General features: G+C 38.0%; 1 protein-coding gene and 1 pseudogene across 4 annotated transcripts in view; both read right to left on the bottom strand.

The window, feature by feature from the left end:
* ZRANB3 (zinc finger RANBP2-type containing 3) overlaps positions 1-16,227 on the bottom strand; it is a 362,849-nt gene that overhangs the window by 271,188 nt on the left and 75,434 nt on the right. The window lies entirely within an intron of this gene.
* LOC111761077 (small nucleolar RNA SNORA44) lies at positions 8,927-9,035 on the bottom strand (annotated as a pseudogene).

Raw genomic sequence — 16,227 nt, 5'->3', positions numbered from 1 at the left:
TATTCTTGTCTTTCCAGAAAATGCATGGTCTTACACACAATTGCCAATTACTCTTGAATTCCTTCTCTTTCTCCACAAAAATGTATCAGAAGATTTCTCCTATTTGACAGAAGTTTACCTTAGCACTGGCCACTGAAATTGACGATAGAACTAGAAGTCTAGAAACAAAGTTTAACTGAGAGGCAATCAAGCACTTTGACCTTAGAGGGAAAAGTTCCAAATTCATTTATCTAAAACCATTAATTTCTACATCTTGAAGTTAGCTATATCCCTGAAAGATGCAAATATCCACCAAATCTCATGATTTCAGGGAACGAAAAAGACAAAGAAAAGTTGAACTATAAAATCTCTAAGAAGTGGGAAGCTGATTTGGCTCAAGGGATAGAGCATCCGCCTACCACATGGGTGGTCCAGGGTTCAAACCCAAGGACTCCTGACCTGTGTGATAAGCTGGCCCACGTGCAGTGCTAATGCATGCAAGAAGTGCCCTGCCACGCAGGAGTTTCCCCTGCATAGGGGAGCCCCACGCACAAGGAGTGTACCCCGTAAGGAGGGCTGCCCAGTGTGAAAAAAGTGCAGCCTGCCCAGGAGTGGTGCCGCACACACAGAGAGTTGACACAACAAAACAAGACACAGATTTCAGTACCACTGACAAGAATATAAGCAGACACAGAAGAACACACAGTGAATGGACACAGAGAGCAGACAACTGGGGGGGGGAGGGGAGGGGAGAGAAAGACAATCTTAAAAAAAAAATAAGAAGTGCTATGCTTAATTTGAACAGAAACGTAAAACAATTCATTTTTTAAAAATTGAGCAGAGATTACTTTTTTTTTTAAAGATTTATTGTTTATTTTTTTCTCTCCCCTCCCCCCCACCCAGTTTGCAGAAGGATTTGCTTTGGCCTTAGAGTACTTTATGAAAATTCACATTACTTGTTAACATTTGAAAATGAGACTATTTCACAAAATTTTTTTTGAAAAACTAAGATATCTGACAATGTTGCATTGGATCTCTGGCATGGAATAAATAGCAGCTGTTTCCCTGAGAAATGAGGCATGCACTACTTTGCAATCAGATAGCCACACTCTTACGTACTACCTGCCTGGCCACTTAAGGTTGGTTTCAACAACAGTTAAGAGACAGTTTTGAAGAGCATCTACACAGTAAGAAAGTTAACCAGGACATGTGCTTATTTCATAGCTTGGACATGCCAGTCCTTTGATATAGGCGACATTCTGTTCTTTAGTATTTTAATAGCTGACAAGAATTGCCAAATGGGAATCTGTTCAGATTGTTATGACACCATCACTGATTGAAAAGAAAACTACACAATCTATTTCCATACCACTTAGTTAGAAGTTTCATAGTTTGGGCAGGCAGAATGAGCCTTAAAACAAACTCAAAAAAAAAAAAAAAAAAAAAAAAGAATATAAAAAAATAAATGAACAAAAAAAAAGAAAACAGCCTCAACCTGAAAGGCATATTAGTACCAGGAGGAATTGAAAATGGGGTGGGAGAAAGGGCTTCTGTCCACAGGTGAGCAGAAGGAAAATAGTATCAAAAGTTAGAACTGGAATGGCATGCCCCAAAGCCAGCACAGTTCCTGGAACATGATAGGTACTCAGTGAATGATTGCTGCAGGTATGGATAAACCTCTTCATTCTACCGATGAAGAAAATGAACCCTAAGCAGATCTATCAAAGGATGCCAAGGAAAATAATATCACAGATTCAGAAATCCTTAGTTCTGATCCTGTGTTAAATTTGTGTAATCATTTCCTCCTTAACTGGCAGTTACCTAATTCTGTCATCCTACCCATCTGTTCCTATGACAACTTAATGAAATCTATATCCAGGAGAACAAGTCTGAGTTATTAAACATTTATTTTTAACTTTGCATACATATTCAGTTTCATATTCTGCAAATTGATTCAATCCACAAAAAGAAAAAAACAGGAATTCAGGAAAATATGAAATGTCACTGCTGCATTTGTTCAAGTTCCCTCTGGAATAGCCAGTCTGATTACATCCTGAGAATGATAATTAACTGTCACTTGATCTGAATTTTTAGACTTTAGAAGATTTTCACTAAAACATTTCTAAATGAGGAAAAATTAAAATAAAAAAGAATGACCTGATAAAATTTTAAGATAAGGTAATAAAAATGTAAGTTAAAAAGGAAATAGTATGTTCACTCTCAGTATTTATCCTACCACAGCACATATATTTTTGAGTAGCAAAATAAAATTGATGGTTCTGCCTAACAGATATTCTGCAGATCAAATAGCTAACAATCTAATTTAGACATTTTAAAAGGAATAGCAAATGAATACTAAGTACTCGGGAAAATTTGCACCAGAATAGTAGAGTCTGAAAACCAAAACATATGAAGGATGAATAAAATTATAGTAAAAAGAATGATTTTTGGACTGGAGAGGGTCAGGCATAATAACATTCTTTAAATACATATAGCGTTTCAACAACAGTATTAGCAAGTTGCTGAAATGGGAGGCAGCATGGAGTGGTGGAAAGAAAAATAAATGTCCTACTAACATTTCAACAACTACAATATGACTTATTCTCCTACTACTATTGTTGGGTAGGTCACTAATGACTTCCATGTCATAGTTAAGAACCTGCAGTTGGAGTTTTGTCCTTTTCACTAAGAGCTATATTTGAAATCCTGGATAAATCACTCAACCTTTATGCGTCTCAGTTCTCTTTATTATTAAATGGTCTATGACAGTTTACTAGGATCCTTCCGCTTCAGAACTCTGTTTCTGTGATCTGAAAAGTTATTGCATCTAAAAGCACTTAGATAAAGTTTAGATTCAGAGGATAGTAATTATTATTGTATTGTAGATGGGAGATTTTCTTTCACTGAGGTAGGTGAGTTCCAGGAGGTATTTCTCTTGTGCTCCAATTCCTCTTCCGATGACTCAGTATTTCTCTACAGACTCCCTCAACACCCAGACTTGAGTTTGTACCAAGTGGCTTTTACGCTCTGCTTCTGTTTAAACAAATTAGCAGACTATTACCTCACTTCTTCCCTTATACTATGCATTCACAGCTTTCTCCCTTAAGACATCCAAATACCAACCACCTATCGGTATCCTCTTCAGTTGTTTAACTGTTGATTAATTCCCTGAGCAATTCTAGACCATACCTGGTTGTTCTTTCAGCTATATCACAGAGATCAGTTAAATGAGAGTTTGCACAAGCAAAGCAACTCAACTAGATTGATACATGTGATAAATTAAGCACCTTTAACTTCCCAACACCAGCTCTAATAATTGGCCTACATTTGTATCACACTCATCTCTCTTAGGAGGTGTTCCATCTGATAAAATCTAGATTAGTATTAAATATAGTACACTATTTAACTTAGGGTTCCCTGTATAGTGTAGCTCTATGAACTCAACTTTTATTCTGTTGACAATTGAACATTTCCCCTTTTAATCAAATTTAGATATAAATTTTTGTGCTGTTAACTATATTCACATTGTTGTGCTACCACCTCTTTAGCTTTTAATCATTTTCTTCTACTTCTTCACAACCATGCTTCTTGAAATCATTTTCTAAATTTGCTATATCATCTCCTCAAGTCCTACTAACATTTCATCAACTACAATATGACTTATTCCCTTACTACTACTGTTGGGTAGGTCACTAATGACTTCCATGTCATAGTCATTGAAAAATACTCAACTTATTTGATTCCTCAACAGAACCCAATACTGAGAACCATTTTGAATTTCTTAAAATACTTTATTCCCTAGGCTCTGTGACACTACATACTCTTGGTTTTCTTCGTACCTTTTCTTTCATACCTTTATCATCACTTTTGTCCTCCTTTGCTTGCTAATCTTCCTCTACCTGGCTTTTAAATGTTGGATTCCTAATTATTCAGTCCTAGATTTTCTTTTCTTTAGATAATCTCTATCGTTCCCATTATTGATTTATAGCTGCACACTGACATGGCCAAAATTTAAATGTGCAGCCAAACTTCTCCTCTGTGTTCTGGAGAGAAATATCCAACTTCCTACCTGCCTGAAATTACTTAGGGGTATTTCACTGACATCTCAAACTCAACATGTTTAAAATCAAACTCCCATACCCCAGGAAGCAGCTGTGGCTCAATCAGATGAGCTCCTGTGTACCATATGGGAGGCCCTCAGTTGGTATCCCAGGGCCTCCTTGTGAAGGCAGGCTTGCCCGCACACTGTGGAGCGCTGCCTGGCCCGCAGATGCCACAGAGAGCCGACCCGGAAAGGTGATGCAACAACAAAAAAGGGAGATAAGCAAGAACACAGAAGAGCCCGCAGCGAATGGACACAGAGAGCAGACAGCACGCAAAAAGCCGTAAGGGGTGCGGAGGGATAAAAACAAAAACTACAGAGACCCACACGTTCTATGGTCATGGCAGATGGAGTTCAATGCCATGTCAGTTGGGTCTACTTTGGAGTTTGTATTTCTGTATGATGGAGCTGGTCTGAGATGTGGTCTTTGTTCACAAGCCTCTCCTGTTACTCTTACCAGAACTGTAGTTGGTGCTGGGGTTTAATGTATACCCAGGGGACCTGAATCTCTGGACTCACCATGTGATAGCCAGGCCCTGAGCCTCAACAGACTTCAGCTCCTACACTCTGGTTTATTGGACTTACCCCACTCAGCTAACATGGAGGTAAACAAGGTCAACCACCACACCAGGGAGCCAAGAGCGCTTACAACTGAAAGCAGGAGAATTGCATCCAGCATCCACGTGGAATCTAAGCCCCCTCTTGTTACAGATGTGGAGTGGACACAACCATTCCAAGGTCCACAGGATGGAGGGATAGAATATGGATTAGAGTGGACTTACTGATATTCTACTGATATTCTATTCATGAACTCTTGTTGATTAGTAATCAAAGAAAATGGCGGCATTGGTGTGGAGAAAGTGGCCATGGTGGCTGCTGAGGATAGGGAGGGGGAGGAAGAGATGAGATGTGGGGGCATTTTTGGGACTTGGAGTTGTCCTGGGTGGTGCTGCCGGGACAGTTACCGGACATTGTATGTCCTCCCATGGCCCACTGGGTGGACTGTGTGTGGGCTATGATGTGGACCATTGACCATGAGGTGCAGCGGTCCTCAGAGATGTATTCACCAAATGCAATGAATGTATCATGATGATGGAGGAGGTTGTTGTTATGGGGGGAGGAGTGGGGTGAGGGGGTGGGAGGTATATGGGGACCTCATATTTTTTTAATGTAATATTTTAAAAATAAGACCAAAGAGAGATAATAATTTAAAAAAATAGCAAAAAAAAAAAAAAAAAACCCACAACCAAAAACAAACTCCCATATCCCCTCCACAACACATTCTTCTGCCAGATAATATGGTCCTCTTCACATACTCAACTCAATTAACACCACTAAGGTCCACCCAATTGCTCAAGTCAGAAACTAGGAGTTACCCTTGCACCTCCCTTTCCCTTATTCTGTACATAAATCCATTGTGAAATATCTTTTTTTTTAAAGATTTATTCTTTATTTCTCTCCCTTTACCCACCCCACCCCCAGTTGTCTGCTCTCTGTGTCCATTTGCTGTGTGTTCTTCTTGTGTCCACTTGTATTCTTGTCAGTAGCATCGGAATTTGTGTCTCATTTTGTTGTGTCATCTTGCTGTGTCAGCTCTCCATGTGTGTGGTGCCACTCCTGTGCAGGCTACACTTTTTTCGCGCTGGGCGGCTCTCTTTATGGGGTGCACTCCTTGCGCACGGGGCTCCCCTACGGGGGGGGACACCCGTGCGGCATGGCACCCCTTTCATGCAGCAGCACTGCGCGTGGGCCAGCTCCACACAAGTCAAGGAGGCCCTGGGTTTGAACCTTGGACCTCCCATGTGGTAGGCGAATGCCCTATCTGTTGGGCCAAATCTGCTTCCCACATTGTGAAATATCTTAATTTTATCTCTTACAAATCTCTCAAATATCCACCTCCATCTCTATTCCCATCACGTATAATAATAAAACAGCTTTGCTTTTTAAAAGTGCAAATCTGAACATGTCCCTTCATTCCTTAAAAATATTTCAATGGCTACCAATTAATTTTAAAATGTTGATAGAAATCCTAGAGGTAGTCAGCAGGACTCAGCATCATTTGGCCCACACTAACTCCACAGCTTCATCTCATGCCAGCACTCCAGATCCACTGGCCCTTTCTCAGTTCCTCAAACACTGGATCAGGAATAAAAATGTATGCTAGCTCCTCCTTTTACTAACTGGTAAGTTTAGACAAATTACTTCACCTCTATACCTCAGCTTTCTCGTTTGCAAAGTGCTGATAGCAGTTTCTCATTTTTAAAGTGGGGATATCAGCTCAAGATATATGTGTTAAATTAATGAATCCTGCACACAACTTATATTTTAAGCAACATATACAGGAGATTCTGCAAAAGAGGAAATATCACAATAAAACGAGTCACAAGGATATTTTGGTTTCCCAGTGCATGCAAAAGTTGTGTTTATACTCTAATTTATTAAGTATGCAATAGCATTATATCTTTAAAAAGTAATGCATATAGCTTAATTTTAAAATACTTTATTACCAAAAAAAAAGCTAACCATTACCTGAGCCTTCAACAAGTCAATTGTTTAGCTGGTGGAGGGTCATATTCTGGTATTGATGGATGTTAACTGATTAGGGTAGTGAGTGATGAAGGTTGGGGAAGTTGTGACAATTTTTTTTTAACGAAGTTTTTTTAAAAATTTGTGTGTCAGAAGTTGTTTTTGAGAATACTGTGGGTTTTGTTTTAGTTTTTGTTTTTTCTTTCCCCTTCCCCCTCCCCCGCTGGGGTTTTTTTTTTTTTTTCCTGCTGTGTGATCCTTTGTATGTATTTCTCTTTTTGTCTTCTAATTTTTCTATTTTAGGATTCACTGGGATTCGATCCTGCGGACCTCTGATGTGGAAAGAGGTTCCCTGTCACTTGTACCACCTCAGTTTCTGGTTTTCTGTTGCACCTTGCCTTGATTCTCCCCTTCGTCTCTCTTTTTTGTTGCATCATTATCTTGCAGTGTGATTCACTTGCGCAGGCACTTGGCTCACCACATGGGCACTGGCTCACTGTGCAGGCACTCGGCATGGGCACCCAGCGCACCATGCGGACACTCGTGCAAGCACCCAGCTCACTACACCGGCACTGGCTTGCTCCACAGGCATGCTTTTTTTCCTACCAGGAGATCCCAGGGATTGAACCCAGTTCCTCCCATATAGCTGGCAGAAGCCCAATCACTTGAGCCACATCTGCTTCCCGACAATTTCTTAAAATAAGACAATGAAGTCTGCCATATCAATTGACTTCCTTTCACAAAAGATTTCTCTGTACCACATGATTGATGCTATTTGATAGCATCTTACCCACAAAAAAGCTGCTTCTAAAATTGGAGTCAATCCTCTCAAACTCTGCTACCACTTTATTGACCAAGTTTATGTAATATTCTAAATCCTTTTTTGACATTTCAACAGTGTTCATAGCATCTTCATCAGGAATAGACTCCATCTCAAGACACCACTTCCTTTGCTCGTCCATAAAAAGCACCTCCTCATCCATTCCCATTCAAGTTTTATCATTAGATTGCAGCAATTTGGTCATATCTTCAGGTTCCACTTCTAATTCTAGCTCTCTTGCTATTTCTACCACATCTGCAGTTAATTTATACATTAAGGTCTTGAATCCCTCAAATTCATCCAGACTCCTATTAATGTTGCTATTTTCACTGTCTTGCATAAATCATGAATGTTCCTAATGGCATCTAGAATGGTAAATTTTTTCCAGAAGATTTTTAATTTATTTTGCCCAAATCCATCAGATGATTCGCTATCTATGTCAGCTATCGTCTTACAAAATGTTTTCCTTAACTCATAAGGCTTAAAAGTTAAAATGATTCCTTGACCCATGGGCAGCAGAATGGATGTTCTCTTAGCAGGCACAAAAAACATTAACTGCATTGTACATCTCCCTCAGGGCTCCTGGGTGATCAGGTGCATTGCCAATGAGAAATCATATTTTGAAAGGAATCTTTTTTTCTGAGCAGTCTTCAACAGCAGGCTTAAAATATTCAGTAAACTTTGTTGTAAACAGATGTGCTGTCATCCAGGCTTTGTTTTTCCATTTTTATATAAAGTACAAGCAGAGTAGCTTTAACATAATTCTTAAGGGGCCTAGGACTTTTAGAATGATAAATGGGTACCGGCGTCAACTTAGTGTCACCAGCTGCATTAGCCCCTAACAAGAGAGTCAGCTTGTCCTTTGAAGTTTTGAAGCCAGACTCTGATTTCTCAATGTCTAGCTATGAAAGTCCTAGATGGCGTCTTCTTCCAATAGAAGGCTGTTTCATCTACATTGAAAATCTGTTGTTTAGTATAGCCATTGTAGCATTTGATATAGTTATGGATTCCAGAATTAGATACTGGATTATGTTTGTAATCTGGTCTATTACTAGGAATGATTGAGTTATGATTAGGACTTTAATGGGACCACATCATTAAGTCATTGAGTCTCCACCCCTTGGTGGAGGGCAAAGGACAGGGCAAAGGACAGAGTTGGAGCTTTTTTTTTTTTTCCCCAAAGAGTAAATATTTTATTTGTCATCAACATGTTAGACACAAGGGACAGAAGCACTCAACAAAAAGCAAAGGACTCTCTTTGCAGAGTTCACAATTTCCACCTAATAACCAGCCAGATGCCTTTTAGCCTGCCTCTTCTGAGTACTTCTCCCAACTCTAGGTCCATAATCAGATGAGGATGGCTTTCTAGGTATCACAGACCTGCTCCAGCAACAAGCTGGCATCTTCAGACGTGTTAACACTGTTTGGAAACCCAGGTGTAACCTGCAGAATAAATGGAAACACCTGGCCTCGGGTCCCTCCAAGCCCAGATCCTGAGACATTATAGGAAAGTTGAGTGGCAGCTACAGGTACTCCGCTGACTTGAGCTGTCAAAGTCTCTCCAGGTTGCTCTCGCATGCAGTTGGAGAGTTGGAGCTATTGATGCTGGGGTTTTCTGATGTTGGAGGTTGATGCTGAAGACTTAAGCTGGAGCCCTGGGAAGTCAGCGTGCAGAGGAAAGAGAAGCAAACCCCTGGAAGAAAGGACCCTTGAACCCAGAGAAAAGCAAGCCCCAGGAACGTAGGAAGCCTGAACCTTCACAGACATTGGCAACCATCTTGCTCCAAATAGACTTCGGTTAGGGAAGTAACTTATGCTTTGTGGTCCGGTATCTGTAGGCTCTAGCCCAAATAAATACCCTTTATAAAAACCAACGAATTTCTGGTATTTTGCATCAGCACCCCTTTGGCCATCTTCACTGATTATCTTGGCTAGATCTTCTGAGAAACTTTCTGCAGCTTCTACATCAGCACTTGCTGCTTCACCTTGCTCTTTTGTTATGGAGACAACTTCCTACCTTAAACCTTATGAGCCAACCTCTCCTACATTCAAACTTTTCTTCTCAGTTTCCTCGCCTCTCTCAGCCTTCAAAGAATTGGAGAGCTAGGGCCTTGTTCTGTTGGGCATTGGCTTAAGGGTTGTGACTGGTTTGATCTTTTTCCTTTGCATTCACATCTTGGCTGTTTGGCACAAAAGGCCTAGCTTTTAGAATTTCTCAGCTTTCAAGTATGCCTTTCTCACTAAGCTTAACCATTTCTAACTTTTGATTTAAAGTGAAAATCATATGACTCTCCATTCACTTAAACACTTACAGGCCACTGTAGGCCATTTTAAGGTTATTCATTGGCCTAATTGCAATATTGTTGTGTCTGCTGGAATAGGGAAGTCCAAAGAAAGGGAGAGAGATGGAAACGGCCAGTGTAGCAGTCAGAATGCACATAACATGTATGAATAAGTTTGGTGTCTTATATGGACATATTTGTGACACCCCAAAACAATTACAATAATAACATAAAAGGTCACTGACCACAGATCAACCTAACAGATATAATAATAACAAAAAGTTGGAAAGATTGCAAGAATTACCAAAATGTGACATAGAGATATGGAAACAGCACATGCCATTGGAAAAATGGCAATGAAAGACTTGCTCAATGTAGGGTTGCCACAAACCTTCAATTAAAAAAAAAAAAAGCACAAAATATCGCAAAATGCAATAAAGTGAAGCAAAATAAAATGAGATATGTCTGTGTTAATTTTTCATTACAAAATTGCAATTAATCCAGGCATCTTATCCACCCATTTCCCTCTTATTTCCCACAGATCAGTTATTTTATCATTCATTAGTACCACCGCTAATATTTAGCAGTGATCTGAGATGGTTGGAATCTTGCATCAATGCAAATATCACTTGATAAATTCTCACATTATTGCAAAGTTATACTTAAAGAGTGTGGAGGATGAAATTATCCCTCACAAAAAGCATGTTCAGGTCCCCACCCCTGGTCCTGTCGGTGTGAACCCAGTGGTAAAAAAGGCCTTTAAAGATGTTACCCGTTAAGGTGTGCCAAAACTGAATGAGGGTGGGCTGTCATCCAATGTGGCTGACGTCCTTAAAAACAAAGGAGATAGAACACAGAAAAACTAGAGGGAGCAGCCGAAGCTAGACATCAAAAGAGGCTGGAGAAAAAGAAGATGGTACCACATGCATCCCATGTGACAGATAAGCCAAGAAACCCCAAAGATTATAAGCAAGTCAGAAGATACTGACCCCTGGAGGTGGTAAACCTTCTAACCTCTGGAATCATGAGCCAATAAATTCCAATAAATTGTTTGCTATTTGTTTTAGCAGCTAGGACACTAAACCAAAGAACAAGAAGAAACATGCTTAAGAGCATCTTCTGGAATAATATGTGAATTTTTCTTATATACGACAATTTCCTAAACTGAACTCTAAACACTGTGGTCCTTTTACCTGAAATGACCTCAGTTTAGGCATTAATTCACTGAAAACCTTTCTCAAAACCCCTTTGGTCCATGTTTCCAACTTCATTCAGTATGTCCTCTATACCATGAATATACTTCCACTGTAACATTTATCCCCCTGTAACAAAATTTATTTACCTATGTTCTGCTACTAAACAGTGACTTTCTTGAAGAATAAAACAATGTCTTATTCATTTCTGCATTCCAAGGGCTTCACTCTATAACCAATATACACAGCCATTCAGTGGCTATTTGAACATGTCCCCCTAAAAAAAACAAGGTGTTTGCACCCTGATTTCAGAACACTGGTTTAAGAAATAAAACCTAAATTTATGAAAATGTCATTTCAGTTAAGCTTTATTACTGGAAAGGAGTTATTTTGTATATAAAATTTACTTTTTATCATTAAGATAATGACAAAATTAAAATTTTTCATAAGCTGGCAGACATGTGCAAACAATGATTTAGTACAGAGAGCTAAAAGCCAATTGTCAAAAAATAGTTTGAATTCTACTTCTGTCTCTGATATAGGCAAACCTGAGGAAACCATGGAGAATTCTTCAATTCAACATGTCCGCGTGCATAAAACAGTGGTATTATCTGAGATGAAATGACAGAATTTAAAGTATAAACTATGAAAAGTAAATGAGCTATATAAATCCAAGGAATACCTTAGATACAATTACAATTCAAAATTAAACCTCTGAAATACCTACTGATCAAATTAACTTCCCATAACTAAAAAAAGGCTCAGAAGGACAAAAAAAAGCCAAAGAAAAAAATGGTGGAAGTAAACAAGGCATTTAAGGTAATATTAAATGTGAATAGATTTAAGTCCCCAATGAAAAGATACAGGCTGACAGAATGGATAGAAAAAACATGAACCATCCATATGCTGCCTACAAGAGACTCATCGTAGACCCAGGGATAGAAACCAGCTGAAAGTAAAAAGTTTAAAAAATATATTCCATGCAAACAGTAACAAAAAAAGAGCAGGGATAGCTATACTAATATCAGACAAAACAGACTTTAAATGAAAAAAGTGATAAGATACAGAAGGCCATTATATAATAATAAAATTCCAGGAAGGAATAAAAGTCATAAATATCTATATACTTAACCAGGGTGCCCCAAAATACATGAGGCAACTTCTGGTAAAACTGAAGGGAGAAACAGACACTTTGACAATAATATTTGGGAACTTTACCACCCACATCATTAGACAGAAAAACCAGACAGAAGATCAAGTAGGAAACAGATAAGCTGAACAATAGGATAAATGAGCTAGACCAAACAGATATATACAGAACATTACATCCAAAATCAGCAGGTTATAAAAATCCTTGTCAAGTGGTCATGGAGCTTTCTCAAGAATAGACCACGTGTCAGGTCACAAAGAAGGTCTCAATAAATCTAAAAAGATTGAAATTACACAAGTATCTTCTCAGATCATAATGGAATAAAACTGGAAATCAAGAAAAAATGGGAAAAGGAGAAAATTTTAAAATGTGTGGAAGCTGTACAACACACTCCTAAACAATCAGTAGCCCTTCCCAAAGAAGAAATAATAAGTAAAATTAGTAAATATATTGAGACAAACGAAAACGAGAACGCAACTTATCAAAACTTATGGGACACAGCAAGAGAAGTGCTGAGAGGGAATTTCACAGCCCCAAATGCCTCTATGTGTGTATATATATATATGTATAAAGAAAGTTAAAATCAAGGCTCTAACTGAACAACTACAGACACTAGAAAAAGAACAGCAAACCATTCCCCAAGCAAGCAGAAGTAAAGAAAAAATAAAGATTAGAGCATAAATAAATGAAATTGAGAACAACAACAAAAAATAGAGGTTAAAAATCTGAAAGCAGGCTCTTTGAAAAGATGAATAAAATTGGCAAATGCTTAGCTAGACTAACAAAGAAAAAAGAGAGAAGATGCAAATAAATCAGAAATGAGAGGGGGCAGTTACAGCTGACCTCACAGAAATGAAATATTATGAGAAACTGTATGCCAACAAATAAGACAACCTAGATGAAATACAAATTCCTAGAAATGCACAAGCAACCTACACTGATGCTACAAGAAATAAAAGAACTTAACAGCAATTCAAACACATTTAAAGAGATTGAATCAATTATCAAAAACCTCCAAACAAGTAAAAGACCAGGACCAGATGGCTTCACAGATGAATTTTACCAAGCATTTTAAGAAGAATTAACATTAATCCTATGTAAACTCTTCCAAGAAATTGGAGAGGAGGGGAAATTACCCAAAACATTTTATGAAGCTAAAGTCACCCAAATACAAAAGTCAGATAAAGATAGAAGAAAAGAAAATTACAAACCAATCTTCTGGTGAATATTGATGCAAAAATTCCTGACAAAATATTTGCAAACAGAATCCAACATGTCAAAAGATTTATACACCATGACCAAGGAGGATTTATTTCTGGTATGCAAGGGTGCCACAACACAAGAAAGTCAATTAATGTAATGCACATTAATAAACTGAAGGGAAAAAAAAACACATGATCATCTTGATTGATGCAAAAAAGACATTTGACAAAATCCAGCATCCTTTCTTGATAAAAACAATTCAAAATATAGGAATAGAAGGGAAATTCCTCAATATGATAAAGGACATTTATAAAAAACCCACAGCTAACATCATACTCAATGGGGAAAAATTGGAAGCTTTCCCTCTAAGGGCAAAAAAAGTCAAGGAAGCCTAGTGTCACCACTGTTACTCAACATTGTACTAGAAGTTCTAGCTTGAGCAATTAGACAAGAGGAAAAAAAAAAAGGCATGCAAATAGGAAAAGGGAAGTAAAATTCTCACTATGCACAGATGACATGATCCTATATTTAGAAAATTCTGAAATGTCTATCTACAACAAAGCCACTTGAGACGAGTTCAGCAAAGTTGCAGGATATAAGATCAACAAGAAAAATGAGTAATTTTTCTATACATTAGTACTGAAAAATCTGAGAAGGAAATCAGGGTAAAATTCCATTTAGAATAACAATAAAAAGACTCAAATATCTTAGGAATCAATTTAACCAAAGTAGTACAGGACTTATATGTAGAAAGCTATAAAACAATGCTAAAAGAAATCAAAGGAGACCTAAACAAATGGAAAGACATTCCATGTTCATGGACTGGAAGATTAAATAATGTGAAGATGAAAATCCTACCCAAGCTGACTTATAGATTCAATGTAATACCAAATCAAAATTCCAACAGCCTAATTTACAGAAATAGAAAAGGCAGTTGCCAAATTTATTTGGAAGGGAAAGGGTACCCAAAAAGTCAAAAGCATTCTAAAAACGAAGAGCAATTGTGAGGAATCTCACTTCTGACCTTCAAACATATTACAAAGCTACAGTGGTCAAAACAGCATGCTACTGGCATAAAGATGGACATATCAGTCAGTGGAATAGAATTGAGAGTCCAAAAATAAACCTTTACTTCTATGGTCAACTGGTTTTCGACAAACCAGTTAACAGGACAAAACAGTCTATTCAAATAGTGTTGAATATCCATAACCAAAAGAATGAAAGAAGACTACTATCTCACTCCAAATGGATCAACTCAAAATGGATCCAAGACCTGAATAAAAAAAACCCAGGGCCATAAAACTACTAAAAGAAAATGTAGGGAAATCTCTTAAAGATCTTGTGGTATAGGTGGTGGTTTCAAGGACCTTACATCTAAAAACAGACCAACGAAAGAAAAAAAAGTAAATGGGACCTCATCATAATTAAACACTTTTGTACCTCAAAGGATTTGGGCAAAAGGGTTAAAAGGCAGCTGACTCAAAGTGAAAAAAATACTTGGAAATCACATAATTAGAGTTTAATATCCATGATATATAGAGGAGCTAGGATTCAATAATAAAAAAAAACCAATGACCCCATTAAAAAAAGGGCAAAAGACTTGAATAGATATTTGTCCGAAGAAGAAATACAAATGGCGAAAAAACACATGAAACAATGTTCAATATCACTAGTGATTAGGGAAATGCAAATCAAATCTAGGAGATATCACTTCATACCTATTAGAATGGCAACTATTAAAAAGACAGAGAACTACAAGTGTTGGAGAGGATGTGGGAAATAGTAATACTTATTCACTGTTGGTGGGAATACAGAATTGTATAGCCACTATGGAGGACTGTTTGGCACATGATCTGGCAATACCACTACTGGGTATATAGCCAGAAAAACACGAACAGACATCTGCACGCCGATGTTCATAGCAGCATTATTTACAATTGCCAAAAGACGGAAACAACCCAGGTGTCCATCAACTGATGTATGGATAAACAAACTGTGGTGCATACACAATAGAATATTACGCAGCTGGAAGAAGAAGTAAAACACATGATAACATGAATGAACTTGGAGGATATTATGTTGAGTGAAGTAAGCCAGACAGAAAAGGACAAATACTGTACAATAGCACTACTATGAACTAAACAGACTGTATAATCTCAAGGAGTTAATAACTTGAATAAGGGTCACCAGAAAATACAATGAGGTTACAGAATTGAAAGCTGAGGGTTAACTTGTGCAGAATTGGTAAAAAGGATGTGTGTTAATCTTTGAAAATGAATAGAAAAGGTGAAAGCACAACATAATGTTTGTAATTAGCAGTGCTATTATATGGGTATGGCAGTGGTTGAAAGGGAAAGTCTATGGTCATATACACTACTAAAAGGAAAGCTAAAAAATGTAAAATGGTAGTAAGGGAAGAAATTGTAGTAGCAATGTGGAGAGGATGGCCACAGTGGCTGCTGATGGTCAGGAGAGGGAAGAAGAGATATGGTGTGGGGGCTTTTTCAGGATTTGGAGTTGTCCTAGATGGTGCTGCAGGGACGGATGCTGGACATTGTGTGCCCTGTCGTGGTCCACTGGGTGGACTGGGGGAAAGTGTGGACTACAATGTTGACCACTGTCCATGTGCTGCAGTGGTGCTCCAGAACGTATTGGCCGGGTGCAGTGGATGTGCCACAAAGATGGATGAGATTGTTGATGTGGGAGGGGTAGTGTGGGTGGGGTGGGGGGTATATGGGGACCTCATATTTTTTGAAGGTAACATTTAAAAGAAAATAAAGAAGAAAAAAAAAATGTAAGACAACCAAGGTGGGGGAAGAAGGGGAGAGAAATAAATAAATAAATAAATAAATAAATAAATAAATAAATAAATAAAATCTTTTAAGAAACATATAATCAACAACAACAACAAAAGAATTCATTCCTTTTTACACAAATCAAAGTTCTTGATATATATTAATAAAGCATACAAT

This window comes from Dasypus novemcinctus, chromosome 7 (assembly GCF_030445035.2).
Source record: "Dasypus novemcinctus isolate mDasNov1 chromosome 7, mDasNov1.1.hap2, whole genome shotgun sequence".
Taxonomy (NCBI): domain Eukaryota; kingdom Metazoa; phylum Chordata; class Mammalia; order Cingulata; family Dasypodidae; genus Dasypus; species Dasypus novemcinctus.
The sequence above is the reverse complement of the archived record's forward strand: the minus strand, read 5'-3'. Positions and strand labels throughout refer to the sequence as shown.